A 25,922-nucleotide genomic window follows, 5' to 3' on the forward strand; every position below is an offset into this window, starting at 1 on the left:
TTCTTGTTTGACACATGATATGATGTCACCTAAAAGTATGAGTGTGGTATTCATTCATTAAGCATATCACATGCAACTCCAACATAATTTCACTAAATCATGTGACATACATAAGCACAAACACATCAAAGAGAGGGAGGCTTGAGAGAGGGTTAAAATCTACTGGCTTGTCACATGAAATTAGGTGGGGGAACAACTCTGTGCATAGCAGTTTTTGGAAAAGAAAGATAGCTAAGCTGACATGGTGGTTTAGTGGATTAAAGCATCAGACCATTCCACCACAGTGCCATAGGTCAGGTCAGTCCCATTTTTACTGTCAAGTTAAATCATATCGATGAGAGTTTTGTTTTTGGGGTAGGAGAAAAACACTCACTCTCTGCCAAAAAAATAAAATAAAATAAAATCCCCACAAAAATCCACGACTGACTTCCTGATCAGGTTTGGAAGCAGGAATGCCAGGCTATAGAGTGAGACTGAATGTATTACGTAAAATCTTACAGGGTTCATTTTTCACAGGTTTAATATGATACAAAAATTCAGAAGCATTGCTGGCTAGTCATTTATCCAATGTTTATCAGAATATCATGGTCTGGGAGTCTCAGTTGGGTTTTAAAAGCAGCTGGAAACAGTGGCGTAGCGTGGGTTGTCAGCACCCGGGGCAAGGCAAGTAATTTGCGCCACCTAACCCGTGGATTTGCGCCCCCTAACCCATGGATTTGCCCTAACCCCAGATGTTGCGCCCGGTGCGGCCGGCCCCCCCCTGCACCCCCCACGCTACGCCACTGGCTGGAAATAATATAAGCATGGATTTGCAACATTAGGTGTGTGTGCCTACTTCATCAAAGGATACAGACGGCAGTTTGTATTTCAGAACATCATTTATCCTGGCACACCAGTATCTCAGTTGAAATGAGAGAATTCCCAATGGAAACTTGGTGCAGAGTGGGAACCAGTAAAGATCAATGAGGGGTTCTGATGGCACTTTTAATCTACCCAGCCGCTAACTAGGATATTCCTTTTGAGGATTATACCCCTTATAGATAATTACAATAATACTGTGCCTCAAAATCCATGTGCTATAGATATGTGTCCATAAGAGAGAAAATGAACCCTCCTAGGTAATTTAATATTTACCCCTAGAAAAATGTCACTGTTCTACTTAAATGGATTCAGACTGGGAGTATAGAACATATTCCATTAATACAGGAATCTGATTTATACCAGGTTAGTCTATTGGCTCTTCCAGCACAGTATGATCTACTCTGATTAGCAGTTGTTCTCCAGAGAGTTAAGAACATTTTCTGCATCATCTGTTAACTCATCCTTTCACCTGGAGACAAAGCCTCTCAGAGAGGTCCAGGCTGCTTCCAGCTTTTAAGGTCCCTACCCACAATAAAAAAATAAAATGATGGGTCAACATACAAAAATAAAATAAAGCATGAAATTCAACAACCAAAAGCTGCTTCCTTGCTTGAGTCACACTCAATGCAAGAAAGAAAAATGACCTGTATGATAGCACTGTCTGAGAACAAATGTACATAAGAATAGCCTGCTAGATCAGACCAATGGCCCATCTAGTCCAACATCCTGTTCCCACAGTGGCCAATCAGATCTATGTGGGAAACTCACAAGCAGGATTTGAGCGCAAGAGCCTTCTCCGTCTCCTGTGGTTTCCAGCAACTGGCATTCAGAAGCATTACTGCCTCCAGCTGTGATGGCAGAGCATCACCCTCAAGGCTAGTAGCCCTTGAGAGCCCCCTCCTCCATTTGTCTAATCCAGAGCTTTCCAAACTTTCCATGTTGGCAGCACACTTTTTAGATATGCATTATTTCGTGACACAGTAATTCAGTTTTAGTAGCAAACCTGAGGTTATACTAACCCCTTTGCAGCCCCAGCAGGAGCGTTCGTGCGACACAACTACACACTGCAGCCGACACACTAACGCATGGGTCGGCAAACTAAGGCCCCGGGGCTGGATCCGGCCCAATAGCCTTCTAAATCTGGCCTGTGGAAGGTCCAGGAATCGGTGTGGATCTGATTGTTCGGGCTGCACCAGCACGCACGTGCTTTCCTTCTCCCTCTCCCTCATGCGGCGGCAGTGGCGGCAGCGCCTCCTCCCTCCTTCCTCCTGGCTTCTCCCCGGCCTGCGGAGGAAGGGGGCTGGGCTTTGATTGGTGCCAGAAGCATTGCTTCCCTCTCATTGATGCCAGCTGCTTTCTTTCCTCCTCCCTCCCTCCTCCTGGCTTCTCCCCGCCCTGCCTAGAGCCGAGTGGAAGGGGCCTGGGCTTTGATTGGTGCCAGCAAATACAATATGTGCAGTGTGTATAAGAATTAGTTTTTGTTTTTTTGTTTTTCAAAATATAGTACGGCCCCCCACAAGGTCTGAGGGACAGTGGACCGGCCCCCTGCTGAAAAAGTTTGAGGACCCCTGCACTAACGTGTCACAACACACACTTTGGAAGGTTCTGGTCTAATCCTTTTTTAAAGCCACCCAGGTTGGTGGCCATCACTGCCTTAATTTAGTGTCTTCTCCAATATCCAACTTCCCTTTTAAGAACAGAAGGTAGTTCATGAAACAATAGGATTAGCCAGAAAGTTCCAATGATAAAAACGTCTCGGACAAGGTACCCTTGGAAGAGAGACCTAGGGCTGACCCAAAACATTTTGTGACCCAAGTAACAGCAGCACACGATCAGAGCGATGCATCCTGGGATCCCTCACAATGTGACAGAGGATGCTGGTGTGCACTTCTCAGATTACATAGCAGACTGCCCAGTCAAAGAATTAACAGGCATAATTCTCTACCATATGTGGTGGTTATGTGACAAAGTAAGACTTCTGGGAGATGATTTATAATGAGTTAAAGAAAATGTTTAAGAATACATTTATTAAAAAACCCAGAAGCCTTTTTATTAGGTATTATAGGTAAAGAGATACCGAGAGAAGACAAGTGACTACTTTTGTATGCAACAACAGCAGCAAGAGTATTACTAGCCCAGAAATGGAAGCAAGATGAAGGCCATCGAAAGAAGAGTGGCAAGCGAAACTGACGGACTATGCGGAGATGGCGAAATTGATGGGAAAGCTCCGAACCAGGAAGATCAAGCATTTGAAAAGGACTGTAACAAATTTGTACTTTATTCAAAAGCTCACTGTAAAAATTTAAAGACACTGGCAGGAATGTGAAGATACTGGTACAGTGGTACCTCGGGTTAAGTACTTAATTCGTTCCGGAGGTCCGTACTTACGTAACCTGAAGCTGTTCTTAACCTGAAGCACCACTTTAGCTAATGGGGCCTCCTGCTGCCGGAGCCAGATTTCTGTTCTCATCCTGAAGCAAAGTTCTTAACCTGAAGCACTATTTCTGGGTTAGCGGAGTCTGTAACCTGAAGCGTATGTAACCTGAAGCGTATGTAACCCGAGGTACCACTGTACTGTACTGTGAAATTCTACTGTATTCTACTTATGATTTACATAATGATTTGGAAAATGTAAAAGATGCAGTTAATTATGGAATAAAGAAAGAAACCAAGAAGGGGTGGAGGGAAGTTCAAAGGTTCAAAAGAACCTAATAAGTAGAGATGAAAAATGGATACTGTGAGGATGTTAAAAATGTGGAAAATCAATTAAAAAAATCTTATTTCAAAAACCCAGGCATAATTCTCTGTAACATGAGGAACACAGGAGGTTGCCTTCTGGTTGCTCCATCTAGCTCAGCAATGTCCACAATGACAGGCAGTAGACATTCGCAGCCTGACCTGGCTGTGGAACCTGGAAGCTTCTACATGCAAGGCAGGTGCTCTGCAGTTCAGAGATCCAGTGCTGCTCCATTAGTGACCTTTCATATGTTGCTGCTTGCTTGAATGGGTCAGGGCTGTCATAGTCAAAACAACATGAACATGTGATAGAGACAGAATGGAGAGGTGGCAGGTGTGGCAGCAGGAGGGATTAACATTTTTTGTATGCTGGGGGTTTGTATTTATGTGGGACCCCCCCCCCCCCCAGAAATCCTTTGCATTCTTTGCAACAGCTGGATTTCTCCACAGTGACTCAACATAGTTGAGCTATTGTGCTGAGAAGAAAGAATTTCTTTTCAGGACCCTCTGGTGTGGATGCATCCCTAATGAGGATTTTCGCTGGGGTTTGCTGGACAGCTGTTGCAGTGATAATGGATTGTCTCCTCTTCTTTATGGGAAAGGATGCACTGATGTCTCCGTGGTCTGAGCTGGAATTGGGGTGGAAGGAAGAACCTGGCAAAAGTCCACCCACCACGAGTGGATCAAAATAGGTCCATTGATGTACAAGTGGATCAAAGAAGTTAACAAAGAGATCAAAGAAGTTAAAGAAAACATGCCATGATTTATAAATGGCAATAATATACAAAACAGGGCTGGGGTGGGGCTGGGGAGGAGAACAAGCAAACAAATCACTACCTGCCTGAATTTGAGAGAAAGAAATTACACAAAATGATGCACGTTACCTGGCCTATTGAGGTTATGAACAGAAAGTAAATATTAGGGAGTGATTAGGCTGGAGAGGAATGAACCATCTGTAGTCTTAAGTAGGCAGCTGGAAATGCCACTGAAATAGGAGGAAACAGAAGACCATAAGATCTATGCAGAGAATATTCAATGTCTGTTCATTATGTTGTTGTTTATAATACAGTGGTACCTCAGGTTAAGTACTTAATTCGTTCTGGAGGTCCGTTCTTAACCTGAAACTGTTCTTAAGCTGAAGCACCACTTTAGCTAATGGGGCCTCCCGCTGCCGCCGCGCCGCTGGAGCGCAATTTCTGTTCTCATCCTGAAGCAAAGTTCTTAACCTGAAGCACTATTTCTGGGTTAGCGGAGTCTGTAACGTGAAGCGTATGTAACCTGAAGCGTATGTAACCTGAGGTACCACTGTAATTAAATTTCTTCCTCGCTCTTCACCATAAGGTCCCAGGGCAGGTTCAACAATGTTAAAATACAATATTAAGATAGTTTCTCACAGGTGTCTTTCCCAGCCCTACCTGAAGCCACTGGGGATTGGTGATGCTTTACCACTGAGTTATGGCCTCCCACAAGGATAACACAAAGAGGCAGAAGGAACCATACAAATAATGTAAAGGGATCACCAAACCCAATGATATCATCACAGAACATTCTGAACAATGGGGCTGTTGTCAATTTTCATCTCATTATAAAATTAGATAATTGTTTAACTGGCACATGCCAGTTGATGACATAGAGAGATCCAAGAGCATAATCATATTGTCATCTGTTACCAAAGCGAGTCTTTAAACACTCAGGTTCACATGAAAACATTTGTGTAAATAGAAGCTGGATGCATCCTAAGGACAAACACTGTGCAAAATCTTGCTACGTGTGCAAGCTTTGTAAACAATGTTTTAGAAAGGTCTTATCCCAGTAATTCAGTAATTTTTGTATCTTTTTCTTTTTATATGACCTTTTTTCATTTTGTAAATTTATGTTTTTGTAAAACTTCAATAAATATCTTCAAAATAAAGGAAATAATGTATGCCAGATTTGCAGTACTGATACTCAATATTTTAAACAATTTCGTGCTATGCCTGTTAAGGTTGAGCTATATATGTTTGTGCACTGCGCTAGAATAAAGTAAAACAAGCCAAGGGTGTCACTAACCACTGGAAATTGACCTATTCAATCCCACATCCGTCAACCTAAGCCCCACATTCACACAAGTTCTCTTCTGGTAGGCTACCCACTAAAATACCTTCTTTTTAACTTGGGTTGAATATATGTATTGCTTGGGATTGGCTGGATGTTAGGAGAGTATAATTAGACGACTTAGGCTCCCTCACTGAGAATCTTGAAAACTGGTATTACAACCATCTTAGGACTCCAGTATCACAACTTGGGCAAGGCCCTTTGAAATTTAAAGTTTAGGTCTCCCACTCAGGCACGAGACAGGTTCCACCCACTCCTTTCATAGACCTGTTGGCAGCTAACTGATCAACAGATCTCCAGTCTAGCACATCAAGTAAAGGAGGAGAGCAAATGACAGGCCCATGGAGGAAGACTAATAGAATTGTATTATTATTTATTAAATTTGTATACCACCCTCCATCTGTAGATCTCAGGGTGGTTCATATTACAATTTGAATAGAGTTGGAAGAGTGTTGGTAGTCAAAGCTATCTGTGACTCCCAACACTATTCCAAGACTACAATGTGAACCATCCTGAGATCTACAGATGAAGGGCAGTATACCAATCTCACCTGCTTTAGTGGGGAATTTTATGGACTAGAATATCCATTTGGTGTTGCTCAGCACTTGTTTTATCATTTTTAGGGGAGATATTACTGGTTAATATTTTAGTGGCACTTGTTGCTTGACTACAACTGCCATCATCCCTGGCCATTGGCCATGGTGACTGAGGCTGCTGAGAGGCTATAGAAAATACAAAGCAAACCGAGATGGACCCATGACCTGACTCAATATGCGGTTAAGCGCATGCACACACATAGTGCCATATGCAGAGATCAGGCTATTCAGTCCTTATTCAAGTCACAAGCACCGCCCAGGCATTATAAATTAATTTTGTTGTCAAAAACATAGTACCTGGCAGGAAAAAGGAGATTACAAGATCACAGAATTCCACAAAACAACAACAATGTGGCTCACATCATTGCTAGTTATTGCATTACTCATGCCCTATTTCATGTGATTCTGGGTGTGTAAGGAGAACATACCTGGGCAGCATTCCACGTGCCCAACATTTCATTTAAACTGTGTAGGTGGTCACATCTACATGTGGAAGCAGACCAGGAAGGTTATTTATTTAAGTATTTAAAAGACTGGTGCCTCACCTTTTCATTTACCAGGATCCACAGGGCAGCTAAGCAATGAAACAAGACACACCAATAAAAATTAGCATAAATAATAACTCTCACAGCAGAATTGGCAATAAAATAACAGGATTAAATGGGGGAAGTTAATGATCTGTTATCCCCAAGTCCCCTCTCAAATGACAATCTTAATTTTCTACCTTAAAACCACACAGTGAAAGATGCAGGCAAACCTCTTTCTGGATTAGAAGTAAATGAGCTCTCTTTGGACTAACACAGAAATTACCCAAGTTTCTCTGATGGTTTCTTCACGAGGTTAAAAAGCACAGCTGGACAGCTATGGTGCTGTTCCTACCACCACCACCCAGTTCCCTGAACCTCAGCAAGCCCCACTGGAGTACATGATTCCATAGCAGACGGTAGCATACCATCTGGCAAGAGAACACGTCCAAAGTTCCAGACAGACCAGGTTCCAGCTTTTGCAGCCAATCCAAGGGTCAGGGCACCTGGAGGTCAACCCCACCCCAGCAGTCCTGAAGAGCATGCTGGAACATCCAAACCACATTCCAACCAGCTTGGAAGTTGAGCAGACACAGGACCCAGCTCTGCTTCCCTTTTATACTTTGCATGCTGACTGCCGCATCTGGGCTTGATGAGGCATGTGACCCTCACCTGTTCCTAGCCTACTTCAGCTGAGGAATCACACACCTCGTCCCAGAGCTAGCAAGCAAGCTAGTGAGCTGGACTGGGGCCCCTGAGTGCCTCAGTCTCCTAGAGCGTCCCTTCCACTTCTCCCTCTGCCTCAGAGCCTGCCGTGTTCATGGGTACAGGGGCAACTCTGGTTCTGGTGATGGGTCCTGCTGCTCTGGTTTTTGTGCAATGACCTCCATCCCCTTGCCATCCTCTGTCACCCTGTGACTACATTCTACACCAACCTCTCCTTCCCTATCCCCAGCTTGCCTCGGTGTGTCCCAGACCCTGCTACACCCCTTTCCAGGTTCCTCTTCCTCCTCCCCGTCATCCTGTCAGTTCATGACACCTACCAGTTCATGGCAATGATACTGATTTGAATGGTGCATTTATCCAGATGTCTCTCCAAGCTGGGTCATCTATTTACAATGAAGTACTCAGTGGCTTTGGCCACCTCATGAGAAGAGAAGACTCCCTGGAAAAGACCCTGATGTTGGGAAAGATTAAGGGCACAAGAAGAAGGGGACGACAGAGGACGAGATGGTTGGACAGTGTTCTCGAAGCTACGAACATGAGTTTGACCAAGCTGCGGGAGGCAGTGGAAGACAGGAGTGCCTGGCGTGCTCTGGTCCATGGGGTCACGAAGAGTCGGACACGACTAAATGACTAAACAACAACAACTCAGTGGCTTACAACAACCTTACAACTAGCCCAGTATCAACTACACCGGGCAGCTTTCATCAACTTGGTTCTCTCTGGATGTTACTGGACTCCCATCATCCCTGACCCTTGGTCATATTGGTTGAGGTTGACTGGAGACCAAAACATGTGGAAGGCACCAGATTGAGGAAGGCTTGTCTCTATTGATTGGTAGCAATTCTCCAGAGTATTGGGAGGGTATCTAAGTGGGGAAGCCAGAATTGAATCTATGATTTTCTGAACATATTCTACCACTGACCCATGGGCCTTCCCCTGATTGAGCAATAGTTTCCTAGTGGCCCTATCAGGAGAAGAACTCTAGACAGCTACCATTCTATTTTTATTTTGTTGCCACTGTTGTAACAAGCCAGTTTGACCTGAAGCTGTATTTGGTGCAGTTAATGAAAAACAAATCCTTATCCATCAACCAAACTCTAAATTCAGTCAAGTACGGTTTTTTGTTTTTTTAATTGTTACCAGGAATGTATGTCAAAGGGGAATCATTCCAAAAAAAGAAAAAGAATAAGCAATTTAAAAAGCATTGGATGCAAGAATAATTTAATAAATAAAAGTCAAGTTTGAAATCGTTCCTGTTATAACTAAATATAGATGTTTAGTAATCTTGAGGCCTTGGCGGCAATAAGAGAAGATACATTTGAACTCCTTTAAAAAATGTGGATGATGGTCAGCTAAGTTTTACTCAGAGTAGCCCATCAAAATTAATGGACCCAGGTTAGTCCATTGATTTCAATGATTCTACTCTGAGTAAAACTTAATTGAATACCACCCTGTGCATATGAGATGAGATTCTGAAATAGCACAAGCCAGGAAGTTTGTTGATCTTCCAGAACCCTGTATTAGTTTGATTCTCGTATTATTATGATGAATATGCCCCTTTGTGCCAGTTTTCTTTTATTCAACTAGATTTGACAATAACAAAACAAAGAGATTGCAGAAACCTTGGCTGCTATCCAGTGCACACTTACCTGGCTTCCTTTGTACTTAGAATGTGTATATATTACCTAGGCATGTGTGCTCACATGTTAATTCATTTGTAGAAATAACACCTTTAGCCTCCCTGGCAAGGTGAAAAGATTTCATGCAAGTTAAACATGTATTCTTTTCGCCTTTTTCAAGCAATGCCACGAGAGGCCATTTTGCATGCTTTTCTAAGCACTTAATAGTCCTAGTATGAACATTTCTACCTCTTACTATTCCCCAAAGGCGAAATAAATAGGAAGCAGTGGAATGCTGACATCATAATTCTGTGCAGTGGATAAGCGTTGTTTTTCTTGCAAGTAAAGGAAAAGTTTGGTTGAAGGCATTGAAATAATAATAATAATAATAATAATAATAATCTGATTTCAGATTTGCTGACCATATGAATAACCAGTAAAACAGCCAGTACACCCCAGCAAAGAAAGGTGTTGATACCACACACCTGCAGCCAACACCCACCCCTGCCACCAACTGTGTGTATTGTCTTGGGCAAGACACCTCTAGCATCTGAAAATAGCAAGAATAGTGGCCTACCAGAATCCAGTCCTTGTGATGAGGACCAACACAGTAACAGCACCATCCCAACCACATTTATTCAGAAATTACATTGTGTGCTACTGAACCCATTGCTTGCTTTTATTGCCTTCTAAGCGTTTTTAGGATCGGGCTGTAACAAACCACTTTACACACTGAAAGTCATATTGAAATGGAATTGACTAGCAGACACTGAATGCAAGTTGTGATTGTTCATAGTCTGTGCAAATGAAGTTCAACCTAACAGGGGGGAATTAGGTTTCCTTTCTGTCTGAGCTCAGGACAACTGTCATCCTCGTGATCAGCACTATCAGAGCAATGATGATGCAATTATTTAAAAATACCCACTGAGTCCCTATGCTTATTCAGGATTCTTTCCAAGTTTTTTGTTTTTTGTTTTATTTGTATGTTTGGGTGGTCTCTTTAAAAAAAATCTTATTGTGGATGTGTGGAAGACCCTTAAGCAATGGGAACATTTGCTCCAACAGCTGTCACATCCACCCTCAGCCAGAAAACTGTTTGCTTTTGATGACTAGGGCTCTCGCTACCATCCACAAAATGCACAGCCATTGTTTTCAAAAGGCCTCTATTTACCTTGTTCGCATGGACTTGGCAAGGGTGTGTGCTGTACATTAGAAAACATCTGCCTTCTGTTTTACTGCCGAAAGCTCTTTACTATGAGGCATAATGATTCTGGGTGGGAGGAGATAGCTTGCTTCAAAGCAATTTTCCATGGGAGGGGGCCAGCTGTGGTTGGTTGCTTAGAATAAAAGAGCATAGAGTATGCACGAGAATTAGGAGCATTGTAAAACGTATACCCTGAGAGACCAGGAAATAAGAACTTAAATTACAGTATCCATTTCCCCAGTTATAGCCTATTGACACATTGCTTAAAAGCTGAGGGGTGCCAGCTCCTGATCTAAAGAGGATCCCTTTTAACAGCTACACAGTAAATATTAATCATAGAATCACAAAATTGTAGAGTTGGAAGGGACTCTGAGGATCATTGAGTGGTAGCCCCCTGCAAGGAATCTCAGCTAAAGCATCCATGACAGATATCCATCCAACCTCTGCTTATAAGCCTCCAAGAAAGGAAAATCCCCCACCTCCCTAGGGAGTCTGTTCCACTGTTCCGTAGCTCTTAACACCAGAAAGTTCCTTCTGATGTTTAGTTGGAACCTCTTTTCTTGTAACTGGAATCTACTGGTTTGGGTCCTAGCCTCTGGAGCAGGAGAAAACAAGCCCATGTGAGAGCCCTTTAGATATTTTAAGATAGCTATCATATCTCCTCTGTCTCCACTTTAGCAGGCTAAACATACCAAATTCCCTCAACTGTTCCTCATAAGGCTTGGTTTCCAGACCCTTGATCATCTTGGTTGCCCTCCTCCGCACATGTTCCAGCGGGACTATTACTTCCCTTGATCTATACTTCTGTTGATGCAGCCTAGAATAGCATTAGCTTTCTTTGCTGCTGCATCACACTGTTGACTCATGTTAAGCTTGTGGTCTACCAGCCCCCTAGATGTACTACTGTCAAGCTAGGTTTCTCTCTCCCCCCCCCCCCAATCTTATATTTGTGCAGCTGGTTCTTCCTGCCTAAGTGTAAAACCTTGCATTAGTCCCTATTTGTCCCTATTGGCATTCTTTTTGTTAGTTTTGGCCCTTTTCTCTAATCTGCCTCTTGATCCTCTCCATCTCTCCAACCCACTCCAAAGCAGGACTCACATTTCCTGTGGAAATGATTGCACACTGTGCTTTGCATAGTGTCAGTCCAGCTACTGGGATGTATGAAACACGATGCTTGACATACAGCGGTGTGCCCAGCACAGTAACATCATGCTTTGCTGTGGGCTAGTATATGTATGGGGAAGAACTTGTACGTGGATCCCCCACTTGTTCACACATATGACTCTGCATGTGCAAGAATGTTATGTTTTGCAAAGTGAAATACAGTGTTTGTTTTAAAGCTGACCACTTGCTTCTGTAGAGAGCCTGAACCCTCTTTCATATGTTTAATAGCCATAGGGTATACAAATTTAAACAACTGTTGTACAGAAGGAAAAGGAAGAAAGAGAATAGATATATCCAGTAAGATGGGTTTCTCAGTGATATAATTGCATCAGGATGTGAATTAATATCAGTTTTGCTGAGACAGCAGAGGAAATTTGATTACTGTAAGAATAGCCTAACAAGATGTACCATGACTAAATAGTCCATAACTAAATATACAATAGTAAATTGTCTTGCCAAGAAGTTAGAGTAATGTTTTCCACCCACTTTTATTTCTTTTTATGCATTACTTAAGCAAAAACCTTTGACAAAATGATTAATTTAAACTTTCTAATTAGTTCACCTTTATTCATGATTTTCTGCCCTGGCTCAGGGGTGCACATATATACATAACATAAAAATAATTACATCTAACCATGGCTAGATTCACACACCCCCACCTCCGGTATCACATCCACAATGAATACGAAGTGCCTCTGCTAACAGGCTGCCACTGTAATGCAAGCCAAAAGCAAATTGCTTCATGATTATTGTTCAACATCTAGTGATTCATTGAAAGCTCTCATCAAAGCCATTTAAAATTTCCCATTCAGTTTGAGGGGACTGTGCTGGAGCTTGCATGAGTGTAATTATTCATGGGGGGCAAACTATGGTGTAGCTCATTAGTCTTCAGCTGGTGGATTGTGCTTCTCACATTAGGGTTCACTGCTGTTGCTGGACTATGACTTCCCATCACCCCTAGCTAACAGGACCAGTGTTCAAGTGTGATGGGAGTTGTAGTCCAACAACAGCAGGGGACCCAACTTTGAGAAACATCACACTAGTGGGTTGTGGCATGATCCAAGGGGGGCTGCAACAGGAACACTACTACCATGCAAACATATGGTAAAAGATTAAGAAATTGGTCCCCAAATGCATGTTTGGGTTGAAAGTGGGTCTGGGTCTGAAAAGGTTGGAGATATGTGGTGTAGTTAAAGCTATACCTCAAGGCCAGAGCCTCATAACTAGAGTTGCCAAACCTGAAGTCTCCAGATTTGCCTTCCACCTGCAAGGTGGCAGGAGAACAGCTTGAGTCTCCAGGTAGGAGAGAGCACCGACCGTGTTTTTTGCTCTATAAGACTCACTTTTTCTCTCCTAAAAAGTAAGGGGAAATGTGTGTGCGTCTTTTGGAGCGAATGCAGGCTGCGCAGCTATCCCAGAAGCCAGAACAGGAAGAGGGATTGCTGCTTTCGCTGCGCAGCGATCCCTCTTGCTGTTCTGGCTTCTGAGATTCAGAATATTTTTTTTCTTGTTTTCCTCCTCCAAAAACTAGGTGCATCTTATGGTCTGCTGCATCTTATCGAGTGAAAAATACGTACCTTACCCAGTTATCCTGAGAAGATGAAAAGGAATTACCCCTCACTTCAGCTGGACCTGGGAACACCCCCCTTTTAGCTAAAGATTCTGTCTTAATTTCCAACCATTGGCATATTTGCTTGCTTCCTAAACTTTGTGTTTCTTATTTGAATGACATGCTCTGAGTGACTGTGGTCAATGCTTAATGCGTCATGTTTCATGACATCAGTGGAGCCCATCCTCAGTGACATTGCTAGGTCCCACACCCATGGCATCTCCCATGGTTTGAGCCCTGAAATATCAGGGTCCAGGATGCTCCTGACCAATCTAATAACAGCTTCAGTCTCCACCAATCTAATAACAACTTGATCCAGGAAATGAATCAAGCTGGGGATCAACAAGCAGTACTTTAATTTCAGACATATGGGGCATTAATTGTATCTGCTGTTAATTACCTGTACAACATCTGTGTAGGTGGAAGAAATGGCAAAATTAGAGCAAACATTTGCCTCAATCCTGTTGCTTCCTCTTCTACTCCCACTTAATAATATTAACCAGTGAACTTCTCCCATCACACAGGAATAACTGGGTTAGCAGGGCCTGGGCAGCAAGCAGAAGTAACAATTTAAAATTACTACCTTTTTTTTTTTTTACTTCTACAGATAGTTTCAGTTAAACTGATTGCCAAGCTGTTTTCTTTTCTTCATTTCAAGGCCAACTGTTTTGCGTTTAACATTGTTGGAATCTGATTTTAAAAATGTTGCATAATCCTATCTCCCATGCATCCTTTCTTGTGGTGGAGGATCAGTATGCTCAATGAAAAAATGGGGTAACCAGTCCTGTGCAACAAACCCAGAACAGCCTGTGAATCTACTCCCAGCATCTTAAATGATCATCATCACATCATCTCAGAGCATTACTGGAATGGAGGTGATATGCTTACAGCAGAGGCTTGAACTACTGATTATATTGATTCACTAATTCAGAAGCATTTCTAAGCTGCTTACTATTTAAAAATCCAGAAAGTTAGAATGATGTTGGACTGGAAAGTAAATGGTTACTATTAGTAATGGTTAAGACAAGGAAAATAAGGAAGAATAGTCTAAATTTAAATTAAAATAAGGGAAGATTTGCTGAACAATCGATAAGAATTTGGAATACAGAAAGGGGAGGCATGAGGAAGTCGGGGAAGATAGGATATGAAATTAGGATATGAAATGATACATGTTTTTTGTTTTGTTTTTGTTCTTGTATGTTTATGTTTGTTGTATTGTGTTTATATGGAAAAATAAAAATATTTAAAAAAAAAAAAATACTATTTAAAAATCCATAAGCAGCATGCAAAATTCTACCTGGAACATCTTTCTCTATCTTGCAGGAGGTGAGAGTTTCTTCTTTAGAAACCATTGAAGCTTTCTTGTAGGCACTGCGTGCCAGCCCTGTGTTAGGTAAAGGTAAAGGTACCCCTGCCCGTACGGGCCAGTCTTGTCAGACTCTAGGGTTGTGCGCTCATCTCACTCTATAGGCCGGGAGCCGGCGCCATCTGCAGACACTTCCGGGTCACGTGGCCAGCGTGACATCGCTGCTCTGGCGAGCCAGCGCAGCACACGGAACGCTGTTTACCTTCCTGCTATGAAGCGGTACCTATTTATCTACTTGCACTTTAAGGGTGCTTTCGAACTGCTAGGTGGGCAGGAGCTGGGACCAAAGGACGGGAGCTCACCCCGCCGCGGGGATTCGAACCGCCGACCATACGATCGGCAAGTCCTAGGCACTGTGGTTTTACCCACAGCGCCACCCGCGTCCCTAGCCCTGTGTTACCCAGTAATAAAAATGTGTTGACAATAATAATTCTAATCAGAGCTCTTTTTTTCATCTGAAACTCACTGGAACTCAGTTCCGGCAACGGTCAGGTGGGTGCCATTGCCATTATAAGAGGATAAGGGAGGAGTTCATTGTGAGTTCTGGCACCTCTTTTTCTAGAAAAACAGCATTGATTCTAATCATGCAATAATTAAAATGGAACCAGAGGAAATGGAACAGTCAGATGGCAAACACTCTATCTCCTAATATAGATTTATTTATTGCCTCTGCATTGGATGGCTTCTTAGAGCAGTGCTTGAGATTTAACTTGGGAGCTCCAGCTGGACCCAGTAAAGCTTATCAATTATGGAAAAATACTGACTATGGGTAGCACATCATAGCAGCACCATGCGTAGTCTTCTGGTTTCTATCCAAGTGTGATTCAAACATTGACTTTTATCTAAGCATGGAATAGTTTATAAGCATGTTATTTTGTGACCCGCCCCCCCTTTAAAAATAAAGATCAACTGAGGCAACCTTGCCATCAGTCTGAGTCTGTGTCTTTGAGTGTAGCTTGATTATGACCTGATCCGATATCTCAAAATAGCTTCTGCAAGACCTCTGATGCGTCTACTCTGCCAGCTAGCTATGCACAAGCCAAGCAAGTTTACAAACGCACGCAGATAATTGCCAAGCGTGAGTGGCAACATAATCGTTGGCAGGCTCTGATTACTGCTTCAAAACCACACAGATCCAGGGAATTCTGGTCTTTGATTAACAGAAGGGGGAGGAATTCCCCAAGGACAGTCATCTCTGCACCGACATGGGAACGGTTCCTGAAGAAATGCTTCTCACAGGCAGATGCTCCCTCCGACCATCTGATGCACCTGTTTACCCACCTACCTATTTGGCCTCCCACCGATCCTGATGAAATAGCCAAGTTAATAGCTCAGCTGAAACCGGGCAAAGCCCCTGGGCCCGACCTGATCCCTGCTGAAGCCATCAAACTACACCCACAATGGTGGGCCGGCATCTTGGCCAAAACCTTCGATGCAATCAACGCTTCCGGTCTCATCCCCAAAACATGGAAGGAGGCCATTATTGTACCAATTCATAAAAAAGGTTCTCCAACGGAGCCGGAAAACTACCGTAACATCAGCCTCCTTTCGATTATAGGGAAAATTTATGCCAGCTTTTTGATGACTAAATTATTGCGATGGGTAGATGAGACTAACCAGATTGGCCATGAACAAGCAGGGTTCAGAACTAAACGCTCTACAACCGATCATGCGATAGTTCTTTATCATCTGGCACGGAAGTACTCCTCCCCCCCCCCCCGGGGCTACCTCTGTGCTGCCTTCTTAGATCTAAAGGCAGCCTTTGACAGCGTTCCTAGAAATATTCTTTGGGAGAAACTTGCGAAACAGGGCATTGATAGAAGACTCTTATGGCTCATAAGCCAGCTCCACGAAGGTACCCTTGCCAGAGTGAGATTCACTCCAGCGGGCGACCTTACAAACTCGATACCAATAAACAAGGGAGTGCGCCAAGGATGTATATTGGCTCCCTGCCTATTCAACCTATTCATCAGCGACATGCGAGCACCCCTAGTCAACTCATCTCCAAGTACACACGCGCCTAGACTAGCGGATTACCGCTGCCCACTCCTTTTATATGCGGACGACGCGGTAATTCTATCCTATACACGTGTTGGACTAACCAGAGCTCTGAAGATCTTTGCCACGTATTGTCAACTCAATCAATTAACCATCAACCATGCCAAGTCCAAGATCTTGATCTTGTCCAGAAGCCGGAGATTATACAAATGGAAGCTTGGTGGGGCAAAAATAGAGCAAGTCCTAAAATTTCAATACCTAGGAGTTATTTTTCAATACAATTTGGGGTGGAAAGCTCACATTCAACACCTACTTAATAAGGCCAAAACCTTGTCATATGCGCTCCTCCGATTCTTCTTTTCGGACGGAGCTTTGCATGTTCCCTCGGCCCTAAAGGTGTTCAAGGCAAAAGTGGTTGCCGTGCTTGCTTATGCTGCCCCGCTCTGGGCCGTGATGACAGATCTTGCTCCCCTTGAGACTCTGCAAAGCCAATTCCTACATCGGCTCCTAATGCTCCCCCTGTGCGTAAGCAACGCAGCCATGCGACTAGAATTGAAGGTCGCATCCCTAGAAACTTGCCTGTGGAAGCAAGTCTTCAATTACTGGTTATCATTGTGGCATAGATTACCAAACCATTACCTTGCCCAATGCTTATGGCGAGATGAATTCTCTAGCCTTTGGACTAGCAGAATTCATGCCAAACTCCTGAGTTATGGAATCTCTCCCTCAGATTCCCTAAAACTAGACCAAATCACTGCTCAGAGACTGATCCGCCAAAGACTGGATGACATCGATTTACAGCGAAATTATACGCTGGGGGGAGGTGTTTGTTCGCCCCAGAACATTGGTATCACTGTAACTTACTGTGTTCCATCATACCTCTCCTCCCTTTCGACTGTTGCACATAGACTGGCCTTCACCAAAGCGAGGTTTAACGTTTTTCCCTCCAATGTCCTGAGACATAGGTTCTCAAAGGGTCAAGCCCCCGCCATGTGCGAATGTGATAAGGTGACGCCGGAGTCGCTCCAGCACATTATGTTCACTTGCCCCTTGTTTAATGTGCTACGGGCAAATTTGTTGGGATCAATCATACAGAAACTAGAGGGTACCCCACCAAAATTCCACCTTGCCCAAATCTTGCAGGACAAGGATACCCACACGACCCTGAAGGTGGCTAGGTTCCTAGTTGCTGTCCTTTCCCAAAAGCGACGCCAAGGAGCTCTACAAGCTAATTAAGGCGTAGTATGCCTTTCCATTTTATAGTATTTTATTGTTATAGTAGTGTTTTAGCGATTGCTTTTTTTCTCCTTACGGCACAAGCTGTTATTTATGTGTTGTTTTTACCTGTATGGGCCTATGGCCGTAATAAATGATATTCTATTCTATTCTTCTGCAAGCATTTTCAGTGGGGGATCTCTTGTGATGTTATCTCATAAGCTTGCTCAACTGTTTATTACCTTCATCAGCCATTTTTGTGTTCAAGACCTACCAATCTCATGCTGCCAGGGCAAAAGCCGAGGCGAAGAAGTTTTCTTCTTGCTTCTTTCTTTTTTTTTTAAAGAAGAAAACCCTTCCTCGTTGGATCCAAATGGGCAGGAAAATACATATGCCAGCTGGCATGGTCCCCCCCTTCCATTCCAGGAGCATGTCTGGGGAACAAAGCAGATTTGAATCTGGTTGATCCAAAGTCTCTCCCAGCTTGCCCTAAAACACCTTTGGAAGACCCCATTTTATCCACACCCCACCCTTGGAATACTAAAGATGGGTCAGCAATGACACAGTGGAGACTCTGACTGTGGACCATCACCACCACTGACTTCTTTCTCCAAGTCTTGAGAAGTGGGCCCACAGCACTCTCACCCTCTACGTTCCTTTGAAAGGGAGCATAACAGGGTTTGGGGGGGCAAGCATTAACAATATGTATTTTAAATGGCTGAGGGGCCCTAACTCTTAAAAGAATTATGCTGCTATTAAGTTTATATTAGTTTGATTTTATGGCATGTGCTTGTAAAGGTAAAGGCACCCCTGCCTGTACGGGCCAGTCGTGTCCGACTCTAGGGTTGTGCGCCCATCTCACTTAAGAGGCCGGGGGCCAGCGTGACGAAGCTGCTCTGGCGAGCCAGCACCAGCACAGCACACGGAAACGCCGTTTACCTTCCCACTATAAAGCGGTACCTATTTATCTACTTGCACTTAAGGGTGCTCTCGAACTGCTAGGTGGGCAGGAGCTGGGACCGAACGACGGGAGCTCACCCCGCCACGGGGATTCGAACCGCCGACCATGCAATTGGCAAGTCCTAGGCGCTGAGGTTTTACCCACAGCGCCACCCGCGTCCCGCGACGTGTGCTTACTAGACATGTGCTTACTGGCATGTGCTTACTAGACTGCTAAATCAACTCCAGTGAGGACAGCCTAGAATGCAAGGAATTCTCATGCAGACACTTGCGCAAATAAATTTAAACTAGAGATTCAATGTTTGTGTTCCAAGCAAGAAAAAAAATATCCAAAATATGTGTGCTGGAGATGGACAATATGCAAAACTTCAAAATTTTGAGTGTTAGCATTTGTGATAGAAACTGTATTGTCTTTTAGATTGCTTCCTTATGTGCTGTGGCCAAGAGAGATGAAGAAGAATAGTTGTGGAGGGTCATTTAATACTCAAATGTGACACCTAGGACTGTGCATTGAAAAGTAGATGAAAAATGGGGGGCCACTTGTGAATTGCAACAGCATTGTAACAACATTTTAATTTTAAAATCTGACACACAGAGAGAAAGCAAAATAATTCACTAGCCTCTGAGCTGGTATGTAGTACAAATCTGAAACAGCTCTATAAATCTGAAAAAAACTTCATGCTATGGAATGCAGAGCACAAATACAAATCTGGTAGCTGGGATAGAAATCCTGAAAATGTGTAGGCAGTATCTGCACAAGTATTTAGAAGAGGAAGGGCTACGAACGCAAATCTAACTTCTGCAATACATGCATGGCCTTGCTAGCAACATGACGTCCATCTACAGGTTCCTACTCTGTAGCCTCCCTGAGTGCTTTTGCCTGGCTGAAAGTGTCCTTGAACTTTGATAATAATGCTTCTTGCTTGTCTGGATAGGGGACATGTATGTAGAAACCTGTGGCATTCATGTGGTGGAATGTGCCCTATTGTATAAAAGTAAGAGTTGCAACTGCTGCTCCAACCACTTTGCCTCTAGCCTTGCCTAGCACTGGCATGTGGCCATCAGCCAGTGTGGCCCTCTGGCTGAAAAAGCTTCCCTGTCCCTGATCTGACAAATGGCAAAGTCTACCTTTTTACTGTGTCTTTTAACCTGCTGTGGATTCTTTCTAATACCAATTTCCCCGATTGTTTCTTTGACCACGTGTTTGGCCCAATTTGGCCAGATGCCACTATGCTAATTACCCTATCACAAAGCCGATCCTCCCTTGCCACATTAATGAAGCAAATGAAAATCTTGCACACTCTCAGAATGTTGCAAGAACATCATCCAGGCCCACCATTGTACTGTGCATCTTCAAAAATGAAATGGTTTCAGTAGCTGAGATAAGATCAAATTCATTGCATGAATCAGTAGTTTAGCTGTGGGAATTTAGATCAGGTGGGGAATGGGATTTGGAAAGAGAGAGGATGAAGAAAGAAAGAAACAGTCTGGACAATGCATGATGACACCAATTTACTGTGACACAAACTTCCCACAGATTGGAACGGAACTTCTCAGACATTGTATTGCCAAATGTAGCAAAGAAAATCCAGCTGATACTTATGTCAGCAGAAGAAAGGCTGTAGCTCAGTGCTGGAGCATCTGCCTTGCATGAAAAAGGTCTCATGTTCAATCCCTGGAATCTCCAAGGTCTTGCTTGGAGAGACACAGGCTGCAATCCTGGGAAGCTGGCACCAGTAATTGCAGACAGAGAAGCCCACACTGAGCTAGTTAGGCTTGGCCAAACTTGGCCCTCCAGATGTTTTGGGACTACAATTCCCATCATCCCTGACCACTGGTCCTGTTAGCTAGGGATGATGAGAGTTGTAGGCCAACAACATCTGGAGAGCCAAGTTTGGCCATGCCTGAAGATGAACCAATGGCCTGACTCAATAAAAGGCAGCTTACATTTTTCTATGAAAAAGAGAGCCAACATGATGTCTTCCAGGTTGCACTACAACTCCCTAGCCAGCATGGCCCAACGGTCAAGGATGATGGGAGTTGTACCACAACAGTAGTTTAATACTTCAATTAGTACCAACCTAAATGTCACAAAGCTGTGGGCAAATGTTCATGTTTTTCAGGCTGATATTCAGCAAAACAGAGGGGCAGGCAGGTGAGAACAGTGTGTGATGCAGTTCTCCCAAAATCTGCAGTTTGCAATAGTATTAAAATGGAATCCAAGAGAAGTTATGCAGATATTTTTGCATTAGTCTCCCTGGATGCAGGGCAGGTTGCATATTGTGTGTGTGTGCGGGCGCGGGCGCACACACACACACACACTCATTTACAGATCCCATCTTTCTCCTGCTTGTGAAAAAATAAAATCTAATTTTTACTCATTTTCTGGTTGTAAACAGGAAAGACATCTTATCTTTTCAAAATATAATCTTTCATTTAACTGGGGCATGTGCATTACATAATATACTTAAGCAGGTTATAAATGGGACATCTTTGGTATCTTCTATTAGTGTTCTTCTAATTCCTCTCTTCTATTATATGCTAATAGGATTAAGACATGTGGCCTTCAGGGACAGAAACCCATCCCTTTCATCTACCCTTGCACATGAAAGGTATCAATCAGAATAAATATGTTTGGTTTTATATAAAAGAGAAATTCTATTATTACATTATCCATGCCCTTTCACTGGAACAAAAAAAAGGGCACACACAGGAGCTTCTTCTCAACTTGTTGAAATGATAAAACTTAATTGATATGTAGTTCCCACTGCCTACATGGTACATGGCAAATGCTGCCTGATTTGGAAGAAGGTCTCAACTCAAGGAGGGGAAGGGGAGTGGACTAGGAGAAAGTTTGGCGGAGGACTTAAGCCAAGTCTGGGGTGACCCCAGTTCAAATATTTGCTCAGCCATAAAGTTAACTGGGAATAAGCCAACCATATTTAGTCAGCCTAGCTTACCGCACACGATTGTGATGAGGATAAAAGGGGTTCACATGTAGAGAAAAGGCAGAGTATGATTGTTTATTACCTTTCTATTATGTTTATAGCTTTATGGTGCAATTCTTTGAGAATAAGCCCCCACTCCTGTGTAATCCAGAAGGAATTCCTTCTGTGTAACCATACATAGGACTGGAATTCTTAACTAAACATCTTACTTATCTGAATTCACAAAACATCCCCAAGATCTGCTAACATAATTCTTTTTAACACGACAGCTTTAATTCAGGCTTGTAATCTCCCAGCTGTTTGGGATGCACCTTTTTCTTCTTTCCTGATCATTCCATAAAAGAAGTAGGATTGCATTTGGGGAAAAAATAATCCAAAGTAATTACAGTGTTGAATTGTGAGAAGCAACTGTAGCATGCTGTATTCCCCACCACCAACCCCAAAGCTTTGCCCACATAGTGAAGTTTAAAAGGACAACCTTCAAAGGAAAGTTATTTAGTGGTACCTCGGGTTACATATGCTTTAGGTTACATACGCTTCAGGTTACACACTCCACTAACCCAGAAATAGTGCTTCAGTTTAAGAACTTTGCTTCAGGCTAAGAACAGAAATCGGGCTCCAGCGGCGCGGCAGCAGCAGGAGGCCCCATTAGCTAAAGTGGTGCTTCAGCTTAAGAACAGTTTCAGGTTAAGAACAGACTTCCGGAACGAATTAAGTACTTAACCCGAGGTACCACTGTATAAGATATAATCAACAGTTCCCCTTCCCATTTTATATTTTATCAGTGTGTGGACACATACTTTCAGGACTGGCCCAAGATATTTTGGCACCTGAGGCACACCACCAAATGGTGTCCCCTACTGCTAGGGAAGAAGTGGTGAAAGAAGATCTACATTAGGAGCAAGAGAGGAATAAAGATCTACATTGGGATCTGCTGCCCATGGACCTGATGGTCGGCTCACCGGGCCTCATGGGTGGGCCAGCCCTGCATTCGTTTTTGGTAGTATAAAAATCCAGGTTCACAGATGTATTGGCTAATTACCTGTGGCAATTTTTTCAGAAGAGATTCCGACATCTGTGAGTAACTGACCACACCTGATGCTCCACCCCTTGTGCTCCTTCTTTTCACACAAGGGCTGCCCAGTACGCACCTACTTACCACAGGGCTCTGCCCAATTAGTCAAGTGCTTCATAGCATTTTGGAAATACTTGAAAGGGGAAGCTCCTCCTTTAATTTATTCAGCCCCAGTTCAGCCCCTCCCTTACTTTATTCCTCTGTCAGAACCTGCCAACCCAATCCCGACAGCAATGCGGGGCTTATGACATTATCCTCTCTCTCCCCACCCTTGCTTAATGTATACAATTGTATACACATTTGGATCCCAGGGCCTAAATTGAAAATGTTGTCTAATTTGGAGAAAGAGCCATAACTTTGTGGTAGAGCACAGGCATTGCATGCAAAACGTCCCAGGTTCTTATCTGCAAATCTAGAGAGCTATTGTCAACTTAGTGTGGATCAGAAATGGGAGCCTCCAGGTAGAAGTGGCCTCCAACTCCCCCCAGCCCCAGTCAGCATGGCCAATGGCCAGTTCTCCAACCAATATTTACATATATATATAGAGAGAGAGAGAGAGAGAGAGATGCGGATAAAACACAGTGATGGAAATATCATACAAAAATATATTGTTAGGAGAAATTGCTTGCAGTAATGTGTGCATTAGTCAAAATTGCACACCAAAAGTTTTTGTTAGGAGAAACTCACACAAAAATGCTGAACAATTTCCATGATGATTTAAAAAAAATCGCAAATTGCTGCAAAAATTTGGAGAAATAAATTTAAGACAGGAAAAAATGAGAAACGGAAAGAATTGAAGTTGGCAGGTCCTGCCACCCCCACTGACTACTGATGTAGACTGAGTACTGAGCTAGACTGAAGGGTAGAAGGCACCACTCTGAAGTCATTCTGCCTTCATTGTTTGCGTCTGCCAATGACATTAGCCCTGCATAGGGCCGGCCTGCTCATGAAGTGAGCCGAGAGCATCTCAGGTGGCAGATTCAGCCTCTGGGGGACACACTGCTTGCTGCTGTCACCCACCACAGACTTCTGCTGCCACCACCTGTCACCTGCTCCTCTCTGGCCTCCTTTTACTCCCTGTGGAGAAGGTGATAGTGGCAGCAAGGGGGCTACAGAGGAGCAGGGAGCAGGAGGGGGGGTTCTATGGAAGAAGGCATGGCAGCTGGGCAGCGGAGAAAGAGGAAGCACTTTCTCTTTTGCCTCAAGCAGCAAAATGTTCTGGCCCTACAGTCACTTTGCTAAGGAACACAACACCTTATTAAACACTGTTGAAACAAGGTTTGCTTTAAGAGAAACAGTACAAGCACTACACCTATTCAAAACAGGATCCATTTACATACCTGCCACTTTGGGAATGTTTCCATTCATCACTCCTATTATTCATGTACATGTCGCCACATTAGATCAAGTACATTTTCCTTGCCCATCCCACCACTTTCTATTATGCATGAATCTGAAGTCAGCATATCTCATCACAAGATCACTGCAAGGCTTGGGGACATCCTGGGTACTTCATCTGCCCAGCCTACTTCCGAAATGCTTCCTGATACCATCTTAGCTGTAGCAATCAGCGCACAGATTTCCTAGATAAGGCTTGTAGTGTCACATCCAATTCTGCTCTATAGCTTGCTGTGCCCTCGCCAGTTATGTCCTTACTTCATATACAGATGAAAACTTGTGGGAACTGAAAGCTGAAGCTGAGTGTGGGATTCCAAACTGGGTCAGGGCCAAATTACATGGGGTTTGATGAATCAGGGGAGGAGGGGTTTGCCTATGTTCCCTTCTGGGGTCCGAATCTGGTTAAGGACATCCTGCACCTGCTCTTTGCTTGGGCAAAAGCTCCCATTAGAGCAAAGATCCATATTTACCTAAGAATGCAACCCAGTCATCTGTGGAATGTTGTTGTTGTTTAGTCGTTTAGTTGTGTCCGACTCTTTGTGACCCCATGGACCAGAGCACGCCAGGCACGCCTGTCTTCCACTGCCTCCCGCAGTTTGGTCAGACTCATGCTGGTAGCTTCGCGAACACTATCCAACCATCTCGTCCTCTGTTGTCCCCTTCTCCTTGTGCCCCCCATCTTTCCCAACATCAGGGTCTTTTCCAGGGAGTCTTCTCTTCTCATGAGGTGGCCAAAGTACTGGAGTCTCAGCTTCAGGATCTGTCCTTCCAGTGAACACTGAGGGCTGATTTCCTTCAGAATGGATAGGTTTGATCTTCTTGCAGTCCATGGGACTCTCAAGAGTCTCCTCCAGCACCATAATTCAAAAGCATCAGTTCTTCGGCGATCAGCCTTCTTTATGGTCCAGCTCTCACTTCCATACATCACTACTGGGAAAACCATGGCTTTAACTATACGGACCTTTGTTGGCAAGGTGATGTCTCTGCTTTTTAAGATGCTGTCTAGGTTTGTCATTGCTTTTCTCCCAAGAAGCAGGCGTCTTTTAATTTCGTGGCTGCTGTCACCATCTGCAGTGATCATGGAGCCCAAAAAAGCAAAATCTTTCACTGCCTCCATTTCTTCCCTTTCTATTTGCCAGGAGGTGATGGGACCAGTGGCCATGATCTTCGTTTTTTTGATGTTGAGCTTTAAACCATATTTTGCACTCTCCTCTTTCACTCTCATTAAAAAGTTCTTTAATTCCTCCTCACTTTCTGCCATCAATGTTGTGTCATCCATCTGTGGAATATATATATTTATTTCTAATGAAATTGTTTTGTTTTTAAAAATTATACGGTTGGTTTTATTTTTTCAGAACATATGTGTGTTTTATTCTGCTTTTTTAATTGTGCATACCACTTCAATGGCTTTATGTTGTGAAGCGGTCTATAAAATTATCATCATCATCATCATCATTAACATCATTATCATCGTCATCATCATCATTATATTGTTCTTACTGACATAACAACACAACATATTGCAACTCCCTCTAACCTCTGTTTGGTACATTCTTATTGTTCAATGGCATGGATGTGTTTTTCTTTAATTTTCCACTTATCAGAGGAGCCTTGTCTAGCAGTGGGATGAAATTTATATTAATAAATAAAAATGCTCCCATAATTGAACTGGCAATAAGCAGGTAGGTATATGAGTGAGCAGCATTGGACAAGTCCCAAAATAGTATCAGTTAGTTCTTCTTTTTTAAAAAAAAAAAAAAGCATCCTGGAATGTATTATAATAAATCTTTCCGGCCCATCTTTCCCAGTGACTATCTTCAAAGAATTTC

The 25,922-nt window shown here is 43.3% G+C and overlaps 1 long non-coding RNA gene across 1 annotated transcript in view; it reads right to left on the reverse strand.

The window, feature by feature from the left end:
- The window catches only part of LOC310760102, a 50,156-nt gene that overhangs the window by 224 nt on the left and 24,010 nt on the right, over positions 1-25,922 (reverse strand). The window contains exon 2 of the long non-coding RNA XR_014546774.1: positions 6,833-6,861. This is a non-coding gene — a long non-coding RNA (uncharacterized lncRNA). The remainder of the gene's footprint in view (positions 1-6,832; positions 6,862-25,922) is intronic.

Source organism: Podarcis filfolensis, assembly GCF_964270895.1.
Source record: "Podarcis filfolensis genome assembly, chromosome: 3".
In the NCBI taxonomy this organism is placed as follows: domain Eukaryota; kingdom Metazoa; phylum Chordata; class Lepidosauria; order Squamata; family Lacertidae; genus Podarcis; species Podarcis filfolensis.